This window comes from Silurus meridionalis, chromosome 23 (assembly GCF_014805685.1).
Source record: "Silurus meridionalis isolate SWU-2019-XX chromosome 23, ASM1480568v1, whole genome shotgun sequence".
In the NCBI taxonomy this organism is placed as follows: domain Eukaryota; kingdom Metazoa; phylum Chordata; class Actinopteri; order Siluriformes; family Siluridae; genus Silurus; species Silurus meridionalis.
This window is the reverse complement of record NC_060906.1, coordinates 2,489,470-2,514,729: the sequence shown is the minus strand read 5'-3', so window position 1 is coordinate 2,514,729 and position 25,260 is coordinate 2,489,470. Positions and strand designations below refer to the sequence as shown.

Here is a 25,260-nt window from a genome sequence, read left to right as displayed (position 1 = left end):
ATAGATTTGTTCTGGATGTTGTACTGCTACAGCAAATTTCACCTGAAAAACAACACTGTATACAACAATTCACTGCAGCTTCTAGTGAGTTCTTGTGTCTCTCAGAGAGATGATCTTACCTCAGATCTTTCACTTTACACTCAGGATTCTCCAGTAGAGCAGAGAGACGCTTCACTCCTGAGTCTTCTAGTTTATTCCCAGACAGATCCAGTGTATTGACAGTCAGATGCAGTTCTTTCAGACTGAAGGTTTCTGAGTTGAGCACTGAGGTCAGAGCTTTTCCACTTCTCCCTGTAATTTCACTGCATCTGATACTGAAGGAAATAAAAGATAATGAACAGAAATGCAGAAGATCAAACAAGTTCTTAAAGCTTCACTGCAGCGTCTCACTTTCAACATCACACACATCAGTTGCACACAATGATTAAATGGTGGAATAATAAGAATTGACAGTGGGAGATGTTCCTCAGCTGAATCTCTTGCCAAACCAAATCTGAACATCATCACACACACGTTGTATAAACATGGAGGATGAGATCCGGGAATCCAAATGGGGAAGTAAGAGAGTCTGATCTAAAAGGTTTCTAAGAGGAGAAAGGGAAAAGTCTAAAGAGTCCTGCAGAGTTCGATTCATCTGAACAGCTCAGACCTTTGATTTGTTCTCAACACTGTAACAGTAGAACAATTTCATTCAGCTTCACTTACATTGCTTTTCTGGATGCTGCAATCACAGGCATCACTCTCACAAGAATCTCATCTCTGATCTTATCTGGAGTGATGTATTTATTCAGGTCAAATTCCTCCAGATCCTGTGCTGATGTCAGTAACACAAACACCAGAGCAGACCACTGTGAAGGAGAAAGTTCACTTTGTGCTCCAGATTTCAGATACTGCTGGATTTCCTCCACTAGAGAATCATCACCCAGTTCATTCAGACAGTGGAACAGATTGATGGATTTCTCTGTAGGAAGATCTTCACTGATATTCTTCTTGATATACTGAACTGTTTTCTCTTTGTTCTGGGAGCTACTTCCTGTCTGTGTTACTAATGAATGTAGAAGTATCTGATTGGACTCGAGTGAGAGACCCAGAAGAAAGCGGAGGAAAAGATCCAGATGTCCAGTCTGACATTTTAAAGCCTGATCTACAGCACTCATGTGAACATCTGAAAGTGTCCTACAGACCTGATTCTGTTTAAGAACATTTCTCTGTTCCTTCATGAAGGTCAGGTGCACATACAGAGCTGCGAGATGTTCCTGAATGCTCAGATGAACAAAGCAGTACACTTTACTCTGGTGAAGCCCAAACTCCTCTCTGAAGATCTGCGTACACACACCTGAATACACTGCTGCTTCTGTCACATCAATGCCACACTCTCTCAGGTCTTCCTCATAGAAGATCAGGTTTTGTTTCTCCAGCTGCTGGAAAGCCAGTTTCCCCAGTTTGAGAAGCATTTCTTCATCGCTCTCCTGCTTCTGTAGGTACTTCTCTCTTATGATGTTGGTCTGAATGATGAGGAAGTGTGTGTACATTTGAGTCAGAGTCTTGGGGATCTCTCCACTCTCTGCTTCACCCAACATTCTCTCTAGAACAGCAGCTGCAATCCAGCAGAACACTGGGATGTGGCACATGATGTAGAGGCTTCTTAATGACTTCAGGTGTGTGATGATCTTATTGGCCAGGTTCTGATCACTGATCCTCTTCCTGAAGTACTCCTCCTTCTGAGGGTCATTGAACCCTCGTACCTCTGTGACTCGATGGACACACTCAGAGGGGATTTGATCAGCTGCTGCTGGTCTGGAGGTGATCCAGATGAGAGCAGAGGGAAGCAGGTTCCCTTTGATCAGGTTTATCAGCAGCATATGCACTGGTGCTGATTCAGTTACATCACACACTCTCACCGTTTTCTGGAAATCCAGAGGAAAACGACACTCATCCAAACCATCAAAAATGAACAAAACCTTCTCGAACCTGAAAATGTCTATTTCTTTCATCTCCTTAAAAAACACATGAAGGAGCTCCACCAGACTCAGTTTCTGTTCCTTCATCAAATTCAGCTCTCTGAAAGGAAGTGGGAATATGAGGTGGACGTCCTGATTTGTTTTCCCTTCAGCCCAGTCCAGAACAAACTTCTGCACAGAGACTGTTTTTCCAATTCCAGCTACTCCCTTTGTCAGAACTCTCCTGATGGGTTCTTCATCTTGTTTAGATAAGGGTTTTGTCAGAACTCTCCTGATGGCTTTGTCTTGTTCAGGTAGGGGTTGAAATATGTCACTGCATTTAATTGGTGTTTCCTCAGTTGGGTTCCTCCTGGATGCTGCCTCGAGCTGTTTCACCTCATGTTCTTTATTGACGTCTCCACTGTCTCCCTCTGTGATGTAGAGCTCTGTGTAGATCTCATTCAGGAGGGTTCGGTTTTCCTGCTTTAGCATCAATCCATTCAAACACTGAAACTTCTTCATCAGATTGAACTTGAACTTCTTCTGGAATTCATCTGCAGCAGTGGATTCTGGGTCATGTCTGTGACAGGGTGAATAAGGAAGACATGGTGAGACATGGGCTCCAATGATTAGGTAGAAGTTCACATTTTCCTGCTAGATAGATCTTTATGATGTTCTCACTGTGGATTTACTTTATTCTACTGGAGGTTTTCTATCATCTAATCACTCTGTAGTTACTAACAGCAGAGAGCTTTAGAATAGCAGTGTGTCAGTGTCACAGTCATGGTGTTGGTTTTGATCGTACCCTGTAGCTGTGATGATGTTCTTCTCTCTTCTGTCTCCTGTCTTCTGTAGAACACTGGGAACAAAAACAACAAGTGTTAAAGATCTCAACGTTCCTCACTTTAATACTGGAGTCTAAACCTGAACACAAATTGTACTACAATAATTGTAGTGAGAGCAGGAACACTTGGAGAACACAGAGCTGAATACAACTCCAACATTGTGCACCTGGAGAATTAAATGTGCTCCTGTTTTCATTTCACACTTTTTCCTACTTTTCTATTCTTCCTACACAAACCTCCAAAAGTATTGGGACAGGATGTCCAGTTTTTTGGGTTTTTGCACGACACTGAAGACATTTGGATTTGAGAGTAAAAGATGAAAATGAAACAATAGATCAGAATTCCAGCTTTCAGTTCCTGATCTTTACATCTAGATGTGTTACATCACTTAGAACACTGCACCGAACCTTTCAGGAAATGAAAGCTGAAATTCTGATCTCTTGTCTCACATCATCTTCTGATGAAGATTTCCACCTACTCACATGTTTTTGGGAAGTGGGAGTTTAGGTTGAGGAAAATGCTAATTTTCCTTCTGAATCAATTCTGTTTTTTCTCCCTGTAGTTCACTGTAGAAAATTATAGAAATGTATTTAAAACAGAATTTCATTGTTGCTAAAATCTGAAGATCTACAGAAGATTCTGATCACTAAGTCAGGGTTCCTGATCCCCAAAAATACTGCTTACACCTTTAAGTAGTAGTGTTTAGATGTTTCCTGTAGCTTTTTACTTGTTTATATTAGTATTTTTATTTTAGGATGTAAAACATTACGTGTAATTGATTGTGACTTTAATAAATATTTACACTTTTACATCTAAAGGATTTACTGAAAGTATTGTAGAATCACTAAAGACCAAGTAACTATAATATAAATCTAAACAGCTGCTAATGACGGTGTAGTGCAGCCATTAACTGTGACTTTAACTAGGAGAATTATGGGATGTTACCTGTGTCCAGGTGAGGAGATTCCAGTGCTGAATCTTAAAGGTTGATTCATAGACACATCACTCTTCATGGAGACACAGCTGGGCACTGGTGAGTGTGATTTCTCTCTCTGTAGTTTACTGTAGAAAATTATACAAATGGCCATGAGACAGAATTTCATTGTTGCTAAAATCAGGATAAAAAATCCAGTGCATTGAAAAAGTCCCTATGCAGTGGTGGTGTAGAGCAGGAAGTGGAGCACGGGTTTAAAACTGGTGATAAAAACACAGATTTAGTTTGGATAAGATTATAATTGATAGTATGTAGTTTATGTAGAAAACAGTTCCAGCCCACTGTAACTGCTCCTGCTGGATTGAGTTAAACAGCACTTATTGATTTGGTTCCTGTAATTGAGGTGATGTTCTAAAGGTTTTCTGTGATTGTGCTGAAAAGGAGCTGAACTGAGGTCAGTAATGAGAATCTCAGTGCTGTAAAGACTCATTTATAACACATATTATAAGGATTATCCATGTTGTTTGTGTCTTATAGCTTTAATTAGACAATGAGTTTATGGTTCTTGGTTTTGAGAGTTTCATAAATTGTGCACAATGACGTGTATTTAATTGTGTAATAAATGTATTTAGGGTGATGTTTATATATGAAATGAAGCTCTCAGAAATGTCTCCAGATTTGCAGATATGAACAGTTCATTAGTAAAACACTAGAACATGGCAGGTTACCAGTCTTTTGAGGGTGAGGTCACATGATCTGTCCCCTGATCAGGGATCTCCATTTTTCACTGCTCGTGTACACACAGAGTCCTGAAGACGTCGATCTCTTCTGCTGGAATCAATCACACTTCTAGAAAACACAAAAACAACATGCAGTTAAAACTGGGGGAAAATCTTTCTAAAACCAGCTGATCCTCATGATGTCTTACTGATTTTCAGATATTTTTCTATCATCTTTATTCCTCATCTGAACACAGACTGACAGGAGGTGTGCAATAAACACAATAAACACTGTTCTATTTTTTATTTCTATGTATAAAAAGTGATTAAAGTCTTCTGTATTTCTATATTTTCCACACACAGTCCATTAAAGTCCATTAGAATTAAAATCCATAGACATATAAGACACAGACGCCTCATTGGCCGCTTTGGTCTGTTGCTGCGATACGTCAATGCTGCTGCAATCTTGCTCCAGGCGAGAGTTCCCTGTACACAAATACAACTACACAACATATATAACAACATAACTATAATACACATCCCTGAGGACCTCACCTGGTCTCTGAACCCTTCTAACCTGATCAGAAAGGCACAACAGCACCTATATTTTCTGAGGAGACTTAAAAAGTCCCGTCTGTGCTACAGGATACTGGAGAACTTTTACTGCTGTACCATTGAGAGTATCCTCACAAACTGCATCTCAGTGTGGTACAGCAGCTGCACAGCTTCAGACCGTAAAGCCCTTCAGAGGGTGGTGAAAACAGTCCAACGAATCATTGGTATTGAACTACCCACCTTGGAGAACATTTAAAAAAAACGCTGTTTGCAAAGGGTGAGGGGCATCATCAAAGATCCCTCTCACCCCAACCACGGACTGTTTACACTTCTCCCATCGGGCAGACGCTACCGTTGTCTCAGAGCTAAAACTAATAGACTGAAAAATAGCTTCTTTCCCGTGGCAGTTTCTGCACTGACCAGCTGATATGGTGTCAACAATCACCACTGCACTGTGACTTTTCATCTGTTTTGCACCACTTTAAAATCATGCATCCCTGCACCACCCAAAAACTATGATTACACTTCTGTATGCCCATCCATATTTATTCTGTTTTTCTGTGTGTGTGTGTGTATATATATATATATATATATATATATATATATATATATATATATATATATATATATATATATTATATTATATTATATATTCATAATGACATTCCTTTTTCCTTTTTTTTCATACGGTATCATACTTATATAAAAACCCACACTATATATACCCTTATTGAGTTATATGTACATATTACTACACTGTTTCAGCTATCTATACACTTCTGGTTAGACCCTAACTGCATTTCATTGGCTCTGTACATGTACCTTGCACAATGACTATAAAGTTGAATCTAATCTAATCTAATCTAATCTAATAATAGAGGGAAAATAACAATAACTGTACAAACAATTATTGATAATAGATGATTGAGAGATATTATATAGCCTTTAATTTATTATACTCATTTATTATTGTACATTTATTCACTTTTCTTTTTTGTCTGTATTTTATTGCAATTGATATTACATACTATTAGCATTTTATTTAATATTACATTATAATGTGATAAACAATCTGCATTTATCAATATATTAGTTATTTATATAGTTATACTACTGTACATTATTTTTTTTATTCTATCATACTTAATACTGGAATATAAATAGATTTGATGCACTGTTATTGTACCATAATCACATCCATGTATTTCCATAAAGAATCCAGCAGATGTGTGTGTGTGTGTGTGTGTCTGTGTGTGTGTGTGTGTGTGTTTGTGTGTGTGTGTGGAGATGTAATAATAATAAATAATAATAATTCTAATAATAAATGGGATTCTGTTTCAAGGATTCCACATTTTTCACAATTTCTATGTTTGTGTTTTTCTATCTTGTATAAATGTGGGTTTAGTGTTGTGTGGCGATTCATAATCTTGTCATAATCACATCCTGTTCCCTGATTTGATCACATGTTCTTTCCACCCCTACATTTTTTTGTATTGCAGATACTTTAGGTTCTTCCTTTTGTTTCTGTGTCCCAAATGTTCTGCATCTTTTATCTGTGCTGTTCTCATACACACCCTAATGTTCACATCTGGTTCCTTTAGTGACTCTTTTACCAACTTCTCCACTACCTCATTCCACAATATTCCCACATGATCAATGATAAAGGATCCAGTGGATCCCGCATTCCGCACTGAATTCTGAAAGCTCATGTCTTCATGAACATGTATCTGCTCCATACTTCCTGTATCTCCTCCGCTTAGAAAGTCATGATCTGCTCCTGTTTACGGGAAATCATCCTGAGCATGACAACAACTCCAGGATCAGCTTGGAACAACCAAACAATCCTGGTGTTCTCATGTCAAATCCTCCTCAATAAACTCAGAACATCATCAAATCCAACTGAGGAATTTGGGCTGAAACTGTTGGTCTTCATTTCGGCTGCTGTGCCGCAGTTTCCCTGCAGTCTTTCAACAAACTCCATTACATAGAAAACACAAACGCATTATTCTGATAGAAAGTCGTTTCTGGGAAAAACTCACCCACTTTTCTTCACCACTGCTTGTTGTTGAACATGAATCTCACCGCTTCTGACTGATGTTGAAGATCTTTGTGTTTTTCTAACCGCTCATTAAAATGGAGTCGAGGCTGAGTAACACTTTCTTTTTCGGAAAACCGAATCGAGTCTTTGAACCGACTCTTTGAACCGACACTTTGACGAGTTGAGTTAAATGCTTCTTCTCAAATCTTTTCAAGTTTTGTGAGTGCTTTAAGCCTCAATACACTTTACAACCACTTTCCAGATTTCCCACAACTGACTCATAGATTCAACCGATTTAAACCTCTTCTTCTCTATTTTCCATTCTTTCCAAAAGTGTTTGAAAAAAAAAAACTTTTAAAAACTTTTCTACACTTTAGGAACAATTTAGGAACACTTAGGAACCTGCACTGTAGGAACTTCTGTGTTCTTGTTATTCGTGTACGGGAGGGAGAGAAGGAGAGGGAAGAGGGGAAAGAATCCCACTGGACTGGGATTAGTTTATGGTCTGAAAGTGGTGTAGGGAGAAGATCAGAGTGTGTGAGCGTGTTCCTCATGGTGTGTGTGATATGTAGAACATGTCTAAACGTGTTGCAGAAACCCTGCCTGTGTGGAACTTCACCCACGTGTACTGACGTGTTTGTGGGCTGAAAGCAAGTGGTTGATTTCAGCTCTCACTATGAGAGTCTACCTGCTTCTACCTCATCCTGTGAGAAGATTTGTGTTTAACATTAGGTGAGAACAGAAAGGCTACTCCAGCACTAATATTAGATCCATGACTCAAGATTTTTCCTCCTTTCCACCACAAGCCCCTATCCATCTCATTGCCCTCGTCACTATGTGTCTCCTGCAGAAAGATTATACTCAGTGTCTTTAAGCCTTTACTTTCTGAACTATTTCTCTTTTTTTCTGTCCTTTATCTCATTTATGCTCTGGGATCCCACCTGCAGAATCTCCATGAGAAAGAGAGAGAGATAATAGAGAGCTGATAGAGAGGAAAACAGGAGAGGAAACATGATGACTATGTAGATTTCCCCTTGTTAGTCTCTTTTCCAGGTTGTTCAGCGTGTCTGATTGCTGTTGAGAGTTTGTTTAATGAAGATGTTTCTGCTGTGGTGTGGTTCAAAGCGAACATGTTTTTCTCAGAAGACACAAACTTTTCTAGATGGGGAAAGAAATCGCTTACTTTAACATCTCCTTTGCCTTTAGTCTCATCCAAAAATCTGTTAATTTGTTCGACAGAGTAAAAATCCTTTTCAGACATGTCTGACCACTGTTCCTCATCTCTGATGCTCTCAAAAGAACGCTGAGATAAATCACTCAGCTGCTCGGTCAGGGCTTCCTCCATCTCACAAGCCTGAGCTCCCTCAGCTCCCACAGACACCAACTGATCTTCTTCACTTTTCTTACTGGACTTTTCACTCTCTTCTCTAAATTTACCATTCACATCACTGACCAGCACACTCACCACTGACCATCACACTCACATCACTGACCATCACACTCACATCACTGACCATCACTCTCACATCACTGACCAACACATTCGCATCATCGACCATCACACTCATCACTGACCATCACACTCACATCACTGACCATCACACACTCACATCACTGACCATCACACTCACCTCCTGACTACACACTCATCACTGACCATCACACTCACATCACTGACCATTACACTAATCACTAAACACCACACTGACATCACTGACCATCACACTCACCTCCTGACCATCACACTCACCTCCTGACCATCACACTTACATCCCTGACTACACACTCATCACTGACCATCACACTCACATCACTGACCATCACACTCACATCACTGACCATAACACTTACATCACTGACCATCACACTCACATCACTGACCATCACACTCATCACTCTCACATCACTGACCATCACACTCGCATCACTGACCATCACACTCACCTCCTGACCATCACACACTCACATCACTGACCATCACACTCACCTCCCTGACTACACACTCATCACTGACCATCACACTCACATCACTGACCATTACACTAATCACTAAACACCACACTGACATCACTGACCATCACACTCACATCACTGACCATCATACTCACATCACTGACCATCACTCTCACATCACTGACCATAACACTTACATCACTGACCATCACACTTACATCACTGACCATCACACTCACCTCCTGACCATCACACACACATCACTGACCATAACACTTACATCACTGACCATCACACTTACATCACTAACCATCACACTCACCTCCTGACCATCACACTCACATCATTGACCATCACACTCACATCACTGACTATACACTCATTACTGACCATCACACACTCATCACTGACCATCACACTTACATCCCTGACTATACACTCATCACTGACCATCACACTCACATCACTGACCATTACACTCTCATCACTGACCATTACACTAATCACTAAACACCACACTGACATCACTGACCATCACACTCACATCACTGACCATCACACTCACATCACTGACCATTACACTAATCACTAAACACCACACTCACATCACTGACCATCACACTCACATCACTGACCATAACACTTACATCACTGACCATCACACTTACATCACTGACCATCACACTCACCTCCTGACCATAACACTTACATCACTGACCATCACAATTACATCACTGACCATCACACTCACCTCCCTGACTACACACTCATCACTGACCATCACACTCACATCACTGACCATTACACTAATCACTAAACACCACACTGACATCACTGACCATCACACTCACATCACTGACCATCATACTCACATCACTGACCATCACTCTCACATCACTGACCATAACACTTACATCACTGACCATCACACTTACATCACTGACCATCACACTCACCTCCTGACCATCACACACACATCACTGACCATAACACTTACATCACTGACCATCACACTTACATCACTAACCATCACACTCACCTCCCTGACCATCACACTCACATCACTGACCATCACACTCACATCACTGACTATACACTCATTACTGACCATCACACACTCATCACTGACCATCACACTTACATCCCTGACTATACACTCATCACTGACCATCACACTCACATCACTGACCATTACACTCTCATCACTGACCATTACACTAATCACTAAACACCACACTGACATCACTGACCATCACACTCACATCACTGACCATCACACTCACATCACTGACCATTACACTAATCACTAAACACCACACTCACATCACTGACCATCACACTCACATCACTGACCATAACACTTACATCACTGACCATCACACTTACATCACTGACCATCACACTCACCTCCCTGACCATCACACACATCACTGACATCACAATTACATCACTGACCATCACACACATCACTGACCATCACACTCACATCACTGACCATCACACTTACATCCCTGACTATACACTCATCACTGACCATCACACACTCATCACTGACCATCACACTCACATCACTGACCATCACACTCATATAACTGACCATTACATCATAAAATTCAATTTAGAATTTGGGCAGAAACTGTTGTCCTCCATTTCGGCTGCTGTGTCGCAGTTTCCTTGCGGTCTTTCCACAAACTCCATTACATAGAAAACACAAACGCATTATTCCGATAGAAAGTCGTTTCTAGGAAAAACTTACCCACTTTTCTTCACCACTGCTTGTTGTTGGACATGAATCTCACCGCTTCTGGCTGCTGTTCAAAATCTTTGTGTTTTTCCAACCGCTCCTTAAAATGGAGTTGAAGATGAGAAACACTTTCACTTTTGGAAAACCGAATCGACTCTTTGAATCGACTCTTTGAACCGACATTTTAAACCGACACTTTGACGAGTTGAGTTAAATGTTTTTCTCAAATCTTTTTAAGTTTTGTTTTTTTGATGCGTTTTGACAAAAGACAATTCATCAAGCAGACACTGTGTCTAGATCGACGTCTAGAAGTGCTCTAAGCTTCAATACACTTTACATGCACTTTCCTGATCTCCCACCATTGACTCATAGATTCAACACATTCAAACCTCTTCTTCTCTTTTTTCCATTCTTTCCAAAAGTGTTTGAAGTTTTCACACAATGTTTTTTCCTGTAAAGTTTATGACTGAAATGCCAGTAGGAACTTCTGTGTTCTTGTTATTAGTGTGCACTCGACTGGGATTAGTTTATGGTCTGAAAGTGGTGTAGGGAGAAGATCAGAGTGTGTGAGCGTGTTCCTCATGGTGTGTGTGATATGTAGAACATGTCTAAACGTGCTGCAGAAAGCCTGCCTGTGTGGAACTTCACCCACGTGTACTGACATGTTTCTTTGTAGGGATCGTTTTGGAGGGTAAACAAGTGATTGCAGGATTACAGAGAATTCCTGCAGCATGTGTCATCCTGCTTGTCCTGATTCTTGTCATAGATTCTGATCTCATAATTATGACTTATCTCATAATTATGACTTAATATCTTACTTATGACTAAGTATTTTATAATTATGACTTAATATCTCATAATTATGACATAAGTTGGGGCAGTCTGTGGCAGTGGAGGATTTTAGCACATAACACAGGATGTAGATCGTATGGAAAACCTCTCCAAGAATTAAAGTTTTGTTTGGGCATGATAAAAATCAGTATATTAAATTAATATTGAGCTGAGTCTTCCTTTGGACGTGCCGACTGTATTACTTTGGCTTACAACTATATTTTTTATTATGATTAATACACATATATATATACAGTGCCCTCCACAATTATTGGCACCCCTGTTTAAGATGTGGTCGTGGACTTCTAAAAATTCTCCTTTTTTTTAAAACAACATAGAACCCAAATGCAAAAAAAGAGAAAAATCCAACCGTTCATTTAAGTACATTACTTTGGTGGTAAAAAATCATACATTTAGAAAAAAAAAACTTGAAATCATGTGTCCCACAATTATTGGCACCCCTAACAATTCCTCTAAAAATGTAATTGTTTTTTTTATATATTTTTCTGTAGTTGCTAAGGTTGGTCAGGGTATCTAGGGACTTTTAATTAGTAATTCATGATTTCCTGTTTCCCTGGGGTATAAATATGACGTGACACAGAGGCCTAATTCTCTTACCCATTTGTCAACATGGACAAGAGAACACACCATTCAAGTAAGGCAGATGTGTGTCGACCTTCATAAGTCAGGCAATGGCTACAAGAAAATAGCCACCGCCTTAACTTGCCGGTATCTACAGTCAGAGGAATCATTAAGAAGTTTAAAACAACTGGAACAGTGACAAACAAGGCTGGAAGAGGTCCCAAGTTTATCTTGCCACAACGCACAGTGAGGAGGATGGTAAGAGAAGTAAAAAAATTTCCCAAGCTCACCGTCACAGAATTGCATCAAAGAGTGGCATCTTGGGGTCACAGAGTCTCCAAAACAACCATCAGACGCTCTCTACATGCCAACAAGCTGTTTGGGAGGCATGCAAGGAAAAGCCTTTTCTCACTAACACTCACAAACGTAAACGTCTGGAGTTTGCTAAGCGGTACTGGGACTTCAACTGGGATCGTGTGCTTTGGTCAGATGAGACTAAGATTGAGCTTTTTGGCAACAAACACTCTAAGTGGGTCTGGCGTAAAACAAAAGATGAGTATGCGAAAAGCACCTCATGCCCACCGTGAAGTATGGTGGAGGATCTGTGATGCTGTGGGCCTGTTTCTCTTCCAAAGGCCCTGGGAACCTTGTTAGGGTGCATGGCATTATGAACGCTTTGAAGTACCAGGATATTTTAAATAAAAACCTGATGGCCTCTGCCAGAAAGCTGAAGATGGGTCGTCATTGGGTCTTTCAGCAGGATAATGATCCAAAACGTGGCAAAATCTACACAAAAGTGGTTCAGCAGTCACAAACTCAAGGTCCTCCCATGGCCATCTCAGTCCCCAGACCTCAACCCAATCGAAAACCTGTGGGGCGAGCTAAAGAGAAGAGTGCATAAGAGAGGACCCAGGACACTGGATGATCTAGAAAGATTGTGCAAAGAAGAATGGTCAAAAATCCCTCTCTCTGTGTTCTCCAATCTTGTGAAATGTTATAGGAGGAGATTAAGTGCTGTCTTGTTGGCAAAAGGAGGTTGTACAAAGTTTTTTTTCTAAATGTGTGATTTTTAACACCAAAGTAATGTACTTAAATAAAGGTTGGATTTTCTCTTTTTGCATTTGGGTTCTATGTTGTTTAAAAAAAAGGAGAATTTTTGAAGTATATATATATATATATATATATATATATATATATATATATATATATATATATATATATATATATATATATATATATATATATATATATATATATATATATATATATATATATATATATATATATATATATATACACACACACACAGTGAGGAAAATAAGTATTTGAACACGCTGCTATTTTGCAAGTTCTCCCACTTAGAAATCATGGAGGGTCTGAAATTGTCATCGTGGGTGCATGTCCACTGTGAGAGACATAATCTAGAAAATCAGTGATGGTGCTGTGAAAACGATAAATAGAATTACCATGGAAACCGAGTAGGTTACGAGCTTTTGTGCGTCTCACACTGCAATCAACCACTACCACATAAGTAAGTGTTAAATTATGTTTACATTACAGTAATTTGCGGTTTATTTGTTTGTTAAAATAGGCTACAAATACTTTATAAGTGCAGAAATAAATGATCGAATGAGGTCTCGAACGGATTAAATCACTTTTACATTCATTCTTATTGGGAAAATCAGTTCGAACATACGAGCAAATGGACCTACAATCAATTTTCAAGAACAAATTATGCTCGTCAATGGGGTTTTACTGTGTGTATATATATATATATATATATATATATATATATATATATATATATATATATATATAAATATATTTTATATATATATATATATATATATATATATATATATATATATATATATATATATATATATAAAATCTATATATCTAGATATATTTTAAAGTAGTTAGTGTGCAGAAGATTTACTGGTAGAAGTTACAAGAGCACCTGTAGGACACCATATAATAGATTGATGTCATCAGCTTATCAAAGTACTTCTTTACTATGCAACATTGCCAAACTGTTTTTGAACTGAACAGAAAATCTTCTCTTTAGATTTACTTCTGCAGCTTCCACCTATCAGCACATGAAATGGATGTAAAGCTGTACTTGACCAGTTTATCAGCAAGCATCCCATGACACTGGATGTGGCACTGCAAAAAAAGTTGGCCAGGTGGTCCCTGGGCTGGACTGGGACAAAGAATTGGCCCTGACATTTTGGCCCAGACCGGCACACTACATATGATCACAAATACTACCTATCTTTGCACAGCCTTGAATATCACTGACCATCACACTCACATCAATGACCATCACACCCATTACTGACCATAACACACATATCACTAACCACCACACTCACATCACTGACCATCACACTCATCACTAACAATCGCACTCACATCACTAACCATCACACTCATCACTAACCATCACACTCATCACTGACCATCACTGACCATCACACTCATTACTGACCATCACACTCATCACTAACCATCACACTCATCACTGACCATCACACACATCACTGACCATCACATTTATCACTCACCATCACAATTACATAACTGACCATTACATCATCAAATCCAGCTGAGGAATTTGGGCTGAAACTGTTGTCCTTCATTTCGGCTGCTGTGCCGCAGTTTCCCTGCGGTCTTTCCACAAACTCCATTACATAGAAAACACAAACGCATTATTCCGATAGAAAGTCGTTTCTAGGAAAAACTCACCCACTTTTCTTCACCACTGCTTGTTGTTGGACATGAATCTCACCGCTTCTGACTGCTGTTGAAGATCTTTGTGTTTTTCAACCGCTCCTTAAAATGGAGTTGAAGATGAGAAACACTTTCACTTTTGGAAAACCGAATCGACTCTTTGAATCGACTCTTTGACCCGACATTTTAAACCGACACTTTGACGAGTTGAGTTAAATGTTTTGTCAAATCTTTTAAGTTTTGTTTTTGATGCGTTTTAACAAAGACAATTCATCAAGCAGGCGCCCGTGTCCAGAGCGGCGTCCAGAATTGCTTTAAGCCTCAATACACATGTGTCATCCTGCTTGCCCTGATCTAAGCAGTCCACCTGAGCTATTCCAAACCCCTGAGATACACATTTCAATTCTTCAAAAAAATGTTTTTGGAACTGAAAACAGTGGGAAACTGTTCCCAAAGATTCTGTCATTGAAAAGAAGTTGTTGACATAAATGTGAGAGAAAGAGATAATGTTAAAATGCAGGAGCACACATACTTACAATCACACATCTGTACACAGCAGCAAACTGATATACATTCAATTTGCACTAAATTAGATGTGACCACTTTGATATGGTTTAATTGAAGATTGTTTATCTTTGAATTTAATTATTCAGAAATAAGTTAGTGGGTTCCACTTGTTTCTATGCAACTGATGCAGTTGTTTAATTGTTTAATCTCATAATTTCATGCACTCTTGTAAGATTTATTTGCTTTTGATGGGAGTAAAGTTGAGTGTGGGATGAAAATTAGATATTGATGTGAAACTCATGAACACATACTTATTGCTCTTCACAGCTAATGGTCTAAAGTGATAGTCTGCTTTAGCATAAAGTATTTTTGTTTAAATGTATTTAATAACTGCAGTGTTTACCTTGGTAGTTATGGTGAGGTGGGGGAACACTGGGAAAAGACTTGTGTACTTGTGTCTCTGAGTGTACGATTGGTATAAATTATTCCAGCTGACATTAAATTGAATGATTAAAATTGACTACAGGTTGGTATTTGTGTGCTGATTTTAAATGTATTTGATGTACTAGTAGTAACTCCACCTGTAATTCACTGTCAGTAGTAGCAGTAACAATCCCAGTATTAACTTAAACTATTACTTATGATCAACTTCAAATATTAATATAGCCTTAATGATACAACTTGATTGTACTGGCTGGAGAAACCTTTTTTTTTTTAATAAAGAAATTAATAAAAATTAAATTTTCTGATGTCATTTTAAATATATTAATATTTGGAATTTTATGTTGGATATACTTAAAAATAGGCATGCAAACAGGCATGTTTTCACAATATATTTGTCAGTAAAATCAGCTCATCATCTTTTACAGTGTAGGATCTTTATGATGTGAGTATGTAAGGTACACGCAATGTCTTTATCTGGGCTCACAAATCTCTGGTTATTATTTCTACTTACCGACTACTGACTTAATATCTCATAATTATGACATAAGTTGGGGCAGTCTGTAGCAGTGGAGCATTTTAGCACATAACACAGGATGCAGATCGTATGGAAAACCTCTCCAAGAATTAAGTTTTGTTTGGGCATGGTAAAAATCAGTATATTAAATTAATATTTAACTGAGTCTTCCTTTAGACGTGCCTACTGTATTACTTTGGCTTACAACTGTATTTTTATTATGATTAATACACACATATATATATATATATATATATATATATATATATATATATATATATATATATATATATATATATATACACACACAGTGAGGAAAATAAGTATTTGAACACACTGCTATTTTGCAAGTTCTCCCACTTAGAAATCATGGAGGGTCTGAAATTGTCATCGTAGGTGCATGTCCACTGTGAGAGACATAATCTAAAAAAAAAAATCCAGAAATCACAATGTATGATTTTTAAACTATTTATTTGTATGATACAGCTGCAAATAAGTATTTGAACACCTGTCTATCAGCTAGAATTCTGACCCTCAAAGACCTGTTAGTCTGCCTTTAAAATGTCCACCTCCACTACATTTATTATCCTAAATTAGATGCACCTGTTTGAGGTCATTAGCTGCATAAAGACACCTGTCCACCCCATACAATCAGTAAGAATCCAACTACTAACATGGCCAAGACCAAATATCTGGCCAAAGACACTAGAGACAAAATTGTAAACCTCCACAAGGCTGGAAAGAGCTACGGGGAAATTACCAAGCAGCTTGGTGAAAAAAGGTCCACTGTTGGAGCAATCATTAGAAAATGGAAGAGGCTAAACATGACTGTCAATCTCCCTCGGACTGGGGCTCCATGCATGCAAGATCTCACATCGTGGGGTCTCAATGATCCTAAGGAAGGTGAGAAATCAGCCCAGAACTACACGGGGGGAGCTGGTCAATGAACTGAAAAGAGCTGGGACCACCGTTTCCAAGGTTACTGTTGGTAATACACTAAGACATCATGGTTTGAAATCATGCATGGCATGGAAGGTTCCCCTGCTTAAACCAGCACATGCCAAGGCACGTGAGGAGCTGGTCAATATATATATATATATATATATATATATATATATATATATATATATATATATATACACAGTGGTACCTCGAGATACCACTGTGTATATATATATATATATATATATATATATATATATATATATATATATATATATATATATATATATATACAGTGGTATCTCGAGGTACCACTGTGTGTGTATATATATATATAGTGGTACCTCGAGATACAGTGTCCTAACATACGAGTTTTTTGAGATCGACGGTCACTCTGTCGATTTTTTGCTTTGAGACGCAAGCAAAAACCTGAGATACGAGCTCGAGACGCCGCTGCTAGATACGAATCAAAGCCAGAAAGTGAAGATTGTGAGGAAAATGAAGACAGTGTTCCATTAGAGGGAAAATGAGAGCTGTTTCTTTAAGGCTACTATCTCTGGGTATTTAAGTCCAGAGTAAAATGCATAATGGGTAGTGTAGTGCGGGAAAGAAGTGTGCGGGCTGGATGTGTTTCCTGTGTGTGATTTATATGATTAGTGTTCTGCAGTGCGGTCTGTTGATTCAAGTTTATCCACCTGGGAGTTATATTATACTGTAACACTGCGAATCTATCTTCATCAAAACAAGTAAAGTGCTTCTGCATCGGCTAATGTTGTCCATCTCATCATTCCACCAGCATCAACTAATGAGTTGTTACGCTGCTGCCAGGAAAAGTTCAAGCGGATAAGTAACAATAAGCAAAGAAGAAAAAATAAAACATTTAAAGTTTAGGGATACGTAGTGTGCAGGAGTAATTAGTAAAAAAACAGTTTTCCCACCTCCATAAACTCACACACACACTCACACACACACACACACACACACACACCCCCACCAGCGTCCTCCACCCCCTCCGCACACACACACCACCAGCGTCCTCCACCCCCACCTCCGCACACTCACACACCACCAGCGTCCTCCACCCCCCCTCCGCACACTCACACTCACACACACACACACACACCAGTGTTTTCGTTAGCTCAAGTCGTCTCATCTCCAAGGAAAATACACTGAATAAAACCTTATTATATCTTTACATTCTCTTTTATTATGTTTTTATACAATATTTGTCATTTATAAATACATTTTTCTTATTCAAAAATGCGTAACAAAAACAACTGGGGTGCATTTTGGACATTAGTCACCTCTTACAGACACAGACGTTCCCATCCACAGAACAGAGGTCACATTGCCAGTAACCTCATCTATCCTCCTCTGTTGTGGTGGTAGATGTGCTCTGGAATTGCCAGTATTCTGTAAGGATAGGCTTCCCAATACGCCTTCAACTTTCTGCCACTTACTAAGACCTGGATATCCCCACAGAACACTGCTATACCAGCTGCTCTGTCTTCTGCCTATGCTTTCTCTCACTCACCAAGAGAAACCAGTAGAGGTGGTGGTATGGGTTTACTGTTGTCACGGAGATGGTGTTTCACACGTCTCCCTTTATCTCATCTAACCATGTATCCTTTAAAATTCCATGCAGTTTCTATTACCTCTCTAATCAACCTCTTCATCATTGTCATCTACCACCCTCCTGGTCCCCTTAAAGACATCCTAGAAAAGATGGACACACTCCACAGTACTTTCCCTTCTGACAGCACCCCTCTGACAGTTCTTGGTGACTTCAACCTCCCATCTGACAAACTTCAGTCATCTTGCCTCCTAACTTTTCTGAATACCTTCTCCTTGACATTTAACAGCTGCCCTCCAACACACAAGGGAGGAAATGTCCTGGACCTGGTTTTCACCCGCCCTACCCCAGCTACAGACATGACTGCCACTTCACTTCCAATTTTTGATCATCATCACCTGGTTTCATTTTCAATCACTCTTCCTATTCTACCAAAAACAATCGACATGTCTCTCTTATCCGTCCTAACCTTCACTCCATCTCTCCCTCCTCTGTAGCCTCCTGTACTCTTCATGACTCTCTGCTCTCCTCTTCAGCCACTGCTCATAACCTTGTGGTAACTATGGACAATGAACTGTCCTTCTTCTCACATGTCACTAATGTGGCTCATTACTGTCGATTTCTTCTCTACAACGTCCGAAAGATTCGACCATTTCTGTCCACACAGGCTGCCCAGGTGCTTGTTCAGTCTCTTGTAATTTCAGGAATTAACTACTGCAACTCTCTGCTGGCAGGTCTTCCCCTGAACGCTATACGTCCACTGCAAATGATCCAAAACGCAGCTGCACGACGTGTGTTCAATGTGCCCAAGTTCTCCCACACCACTCCACTTCTGCGCTCCCTTCACTGGCTTCATGTATCAGATTCAAAACACTGATGCTTGCCTACAAGGCCAAAAATGGACCAGCACCATACCTTAGAGACCTCATCACACCTCCGACTGCACCACGATGTCTGAGATCCTCCAGCACTGCTCGACTAGTATCACCTTCTCTCAAAATAAGAGGTAAGTATACTTCAAGGCTCTTCTCTGTTCTGGCACCGAGGTGGTGGAACGAACTTCCCCTATATGTCCGTACATCAGAGTCCCTGGCTTCAAGCGACGGTTGAAGACCTACCTCTTCCTAAAACACTTAAATTAGCACTTTCCAAGTTTGATTTGTAGAATTCCAGAGTTGTATTTATATTAAGTTCGTAATTTTTTTTAACAGTGTAGATTTATTCATTGCTAGAGACTCAAAGAACTTTTGTATGTCGTCTGCTAAATGCTGCAAATGTAAATGTAAATCTCTGGGAGTTTTTCCTTTACACATTATCTGTGTAAAGCTGCTTGGAGATAATGGTCATTGTTAAAAGCGCTATACAAATAAAAATGAATTAAATTGTATTAAGGACAGTAAGGGATAAAAGGGATAGGAGTTAAGGTTGAGGTAAATGGTTAAGGACAGAGTGAGGGGGAAAGGGTGTGATGTTAAGGTTAGTAAAGGATAGGGGTTAAGGTTGAGGTAAATGGTTAAGGACAGAGTAAGGGGAAAGGGTGTGATGTTAAGGTTAGGGGTAAAGGGATAGGGGTTAAGGTTGAGGTAAATGGTTAAAGATAGAGTAGGGGTAAGGTGTGATGTTAAGTTTAGGGGTTAAGGGATAGGGGTTAAGGTTGAGGTAAATGGTTAAGGACAGAGTAAGGGGGAAAGGGTGTGATGTTAAGGTTAGGGGTAAAGGGATAGGGGTTAAGGTTGAGGTAAATGGTTAAAGATAGAGTAGGGGTAAAGGATGTGATGTTAAGTTTAGGGGTTAAGGGATAGGGGTTAAGGTTGAGGTAAATGGTTAAGGACAGAGTAAGGGGAAAGGGTGTGATGTTAAGGTTAGGGGTAAAGGATAGGAGTTAAGGTTGAGGTAAATGGTTAAAGATAGAGTAGGGGTAAAGGGTGTGATGTTAAGCTTAGGGGTTAAGGGATAGGGGTTAAGGTTGAGGTAAATGGTGAAGGACAGAGAAAGGGGAAAGGGTGTGATGTTAAGGTTAGGGGTAAAGGGATAGGGGTTAAGGTTGAGGTAAATGGTTAAGGACAGAGTAGGGGTAAAGGATGTGATGTTAAGTTTAGGGGTTAAGGGATAGGGGTTAAGGTTGAGGTAAATGGTGAAGGACAGAGTAAGGGGAAAGGGTGTGATGTTAAGGTTAGGGGTAAAGGATAGGGGTTAAGGTTGAGGTAAATGGTTAAGGACAGAGTAAGGGGAAAGGTGTGATGTTAAGGTTAGGGGTAAAGGATAGGGGTTAAGGTTGAGGTAAATGGTTAAGGACAGAGTAAGGGGAAAGGGTGTGATGTTAAGGTTAGGGGTAAAGGGATCGGGGTTAAGGTTGAGGTAAATAGTTAAGGACAGAGTGAGGGGAAAGGGTGTGATGTTAAGGTTAGGGGTAAAGGGATCGGGGTTAAGGTTGAGGTAAATGGTTAAGGACAGAGTGAGGGGAAAGGGTGTGATGTTAAGGTTAGGGGTAAAGGATAGGAGTTAAGGTTGAGGTAAATGGTTAAAGATAGAGTAGGGGTAAAGGTGTGATGTTAAGCTTAGGGGTTAAGGGATAGGGGTTAAGGTTGAGGTAAATGGTGAAGGACAGAGAAAGGGGAAAGGGTGTGATGTTAAGGTTAGTAAAGGATAGGGGTTAAGGTTGAGGTAAATGGTTAAGGACAGAGTGAGGGGAAAGGGTGTGATGTTAAGTTTAGGGGTTAAGGGATAGGGGTTAAGGTTGAGGTAAATGGTGAAGGACAGAGTAAGGGGAAAGGGTGTGATGTTAAGGTTAGTAAAGGGATCGGGGTTAAGGTTGAGGTAAATGGTTAAGGACAGAGTGAGGGGAAAGGTGTGATGTTGCTTAGGGGTTAAGGGATAGGGGTTAAGGTTGAGGTAAATGGTTAAAGATAGAGTAGGGGTAAAGGTGTGATGTTGCTTAGGGGTTAAGGGATAGGGGTTAAGGTTGAGGTAAATGGTGAAGGACAGAGAAAGGGGAAAGGGTGTGATGTTAAGGTTAGTAAAGGATAGGGGTTAAGGTTGAGGTAAATGGTTAAGGACAGAGTAGGGGTAAAGGATGTGATGTTAAGTTTAGGGGTTAAGGGATAGGGGTTAAGGTTGAGGTAAATGGTGAAGGACAGAGTAAGGGGAAAGGGTGTGATGTTAAGGTTAGGGGTAAAGGGATAGGGGTTAAGGTTGAGGTAAATGGTTAAGGACAGAGTAAGGGGAAAGGGTGTGATGTTAAGGTTAGTAAAGGGATAGGGGTTAAGGTTGAGGTAAATGGTTAAGGACAGAGTAAGGGGAAAGGGTGTGATGTTAAGGTTAGGGGTAAAGGATCGGGGTTAAGGTTGAGGTAAATGGTTAAGGACAGAGTGAGGAGGAAAGGGTGTGATGTTAAGGTTAGGGGTAAAGGGATAGGAGTTAAGGTTGAGGTAAATGGTTAAAGATAGAGTAGGGGTAAAGGTGTGATGTTGCTTAGGGGTTAAGGGATAGGGGTTAAGGTTGAGGTAAATGGTGAAGGACAAAGTAAGGGGAAAGGGTGTGATGTTAAGGTTAGGGGTAACGGAATAGAGGTTAAGATTGAGGTAAATAGTTAAGGACAGTAAGGGGTAAAGGGATTGATGTTATGATTATGGATAAAGGGATAGGGGTTAAGGTTGTGGGTTATGGTTAAGTACAGTAAGGGGTAAAGGGATGGGGTTAAAGTTGATGTAAATGGTTGAAGACATAGTAAGGGGTAAAGGTGCAATGTTAAGGTGAGGGGCTGAGATTGGGATTAGATTTGAGAGATCGAGATTTAAGTCAAAGCTAAAGGTTAAGTGGCCAGATTGTAAATGGATAAATATTAGTTATTGTATTTTTCTACTTTCTTTTAAATATTATATATATATATATATATATATATATATATATATATATATATATATATATATATATATATATGCACATTTATTTTTCTTTGCTGCTGTAACACAGAAAGTTCCCCACTGTGGGACGAATAATGGTATATCTTAGCTTGTCTCTTATTCTACAGTATAAAAGTATAAAACTGAAAGAGTGATTAATAACAGTTTCTTTTAAAGTCACCTCTCCTCGGCTCCTCTACCTTCTTAGCAAAATAACTAATTCTCCAATGTAGAGCTAGGCCTAATTGTCCCTAACTGCATTACATGTAGATGATGATGCCAGAATCCTAGTTTTACTTCTCATCTGTTCTATTCATTTACATTCTTTATGAAGTTAATAATTAATTATTGTTGAATTTATTTTTAATCTAATTGGATATTTTCTGTCTTTTTCGCCCAAAAGCTACAATATGCAACAAATGTGTTTCAGCATTCTTAAGTCTGCATCGTCAATACTTGTGTATCTGTGCAATCAGTTCTGAGTGTGATCTAACCTGCTTAAGGTCATCCATGACTTGCTTAAACAGGATGAGTAAGATTCCTAAGGAAAAAAACAAGGTTGAACCTGAAGTTTTGGTTAAGAATACATTTCATTCTCTATGCAAAAATAAGATGTGTGTGTGTGTGTGTGTGTGTGTGTGTGTGTGTGTGTGTGTGTGTGTGTGTGTGTGTGTGTGTGTGTGTGCGTGCAGTGGAAAATTTTGAAATATCTAGGTTCATCAGGTTTACATCATTGTTTTTACTTCCTGTATTATATGATATATAGTATACACACCTGAACTCAGAAAATCACAACTGAATGGACAAGAAACGACTCAGGACTCCATTGAATAAAGTTAATCTCCGCCATTATATTTTGATTATAATCAAATATCCATATGTGATTTGTCTGTATGACATTTGGTCTTGATTAATTAAATAAAATAATAAAGTGTAATTTGTAAATCACATACGTTTAAATTAAACATGTGCCACTTGTTCCAGCTAAAATGTTTATTTCCACTCTGTGTTAAGCATATAGTGAGGAAAATAAGTATTTGAACACCCTGCTATTTTGCAAGTTCTCCCACTTAGAAATCATAGAGGGGTCTGAAATACTTACCGACTACTGACTAAGTATGTCATAATTATGACTTAATATCTCATAATTATGACATAAGTTGGGGCAGTCTGTGGCAGTGGAGCATTTCAGCACATAACACAGGATATAGATCGTATGGAAAACCTCTCCAAGAATTAAGTTTTGTTTGGGCATGATAAAAATCAGTATATTAGATTAATATTGAGCTGAGTCTTCCTTTACACACACACACACACACACACACACACACATACATATTATTTATATATATATATATATATATATATATATATATATATATATATATATATATATATATATATACAGTGAGGAAAATAAGTATTTGAGCACGCTGCTATTTTACAAGTTCTCCCATTTAGAAATCATGGAGGGGTCTGAAATTGTCATCGTAGGTGCATGTCCACTGTGAGAGACATAATCTAAAAAAAAAATCCAGAAATCACAATATATGATTCTTAAACTATTTATTTGTATGATACAGCTGCAAATAAGTATTTGAACACCTGTCTATCATTTAGAATTCTGACCCTCAAAGACCTGTTAGTCTGCCTTGAAAATCTCCACCTCCACTACATTTATTATCCTAAATTAGATGCACCTGTTTGAGGTCGTTAGCTGCATAAAGACACCTGTCCACCCCATACAATCAGTAAGAATCCAACTACTAACATGGCCAAGACCAAAGAGCTGTCCAAAGAGACTAGAGACAAAATTGTACACCTCCACAAGGCTGAAAAGAGCTACGGGAAATTGCCAAGCAGCTTGGTGAAAAAAGGTCCACTGTTGGAGCAATTATTAGAAAATGGAAGAAGCTAAACATGACTGTCAATCTCCCTCGGACTGGGGCTCCATGCAAGATCTCACCTCGTGGGGTCTCAATGATCCTAAGGAAGGTGAGAAATCAGCCCATAACTACACGGGAGGAGCTGGTCAATGACCTGAAAAGAGCTGGGACCAACGATTCCAGGGTTACTGTTGGAAATACACTTAGACGTCATGGTTTGAAATCATGCATGGCACGGAAGGTTCCCCTGCTAAAACCAGCACATGTCCAGGCACGTCTTAAGTTTGCCAATGACCATTTGGATGATCCAGAGGAGTCATGGGAGAAAGTCATGTGGTCAGGTGAGACCAAACTAGAACTTTTGGGTCATAATTCCACTAAACGTGTTTGGAGGAAGAAGAATGATGAGTACCATCCCAAGAACACCATCCCTACTGTGAAGCATGGGGGTGGTAGCATCATGCTTTGGGGTGTTTTTCTGCACATGGGACAGGGCGACTGCACTGTATTAAGGAGAGAATGACCGGGGCCATGTATTGCGAGATTTTGGGGAACAACCTCCTTCCCTCAGTTAGAGCATTGAAGATGGGTCAAGGCTGGGTCTTCCAACATGACAAT

General features: G+C 39.3%; 1 protein-coding gene and 1 long non-coding RNA gene across 7 annotated transcripts in view; both read right to left on the bottom strand.

Annotated features, from left to right (window-relative positions):
- The window catches only part of LOC124377340 (ribonuclease inhibitor-like), a 351,047-nt gene that overhangs the window by 216,733 nt on the left and 109,054 nt on the right, over positions 1-25,260 (bottom strand). The window lies entirely within an intron of this gene.
- LOC124376853 lies at positions 2,746-14,980 on the bottom strand. Of its 6 annotated transcripts, none has more exons than XR_006923905.1 (5): positions 14,890-14,980; positions 10,741-10,828; positions 4,448-4,568; positions 3,731-3,847; positions 2,746-2,799 (listed from the first exon to the last, which is right to left on the bottom strand). It is a non-coding gene; the product is annotated as an uncharacterized LOC124376853 (long non-coding RNA). The 6 variants fall into 6 exon arrangements; XR_006923908.1 differs by having other exon boundaries at positions 14,894-14,913; XR_006923903.1 differs by lacking the exon at positions 14,890-14,980 and adding an exon at positions 14,709-14,729.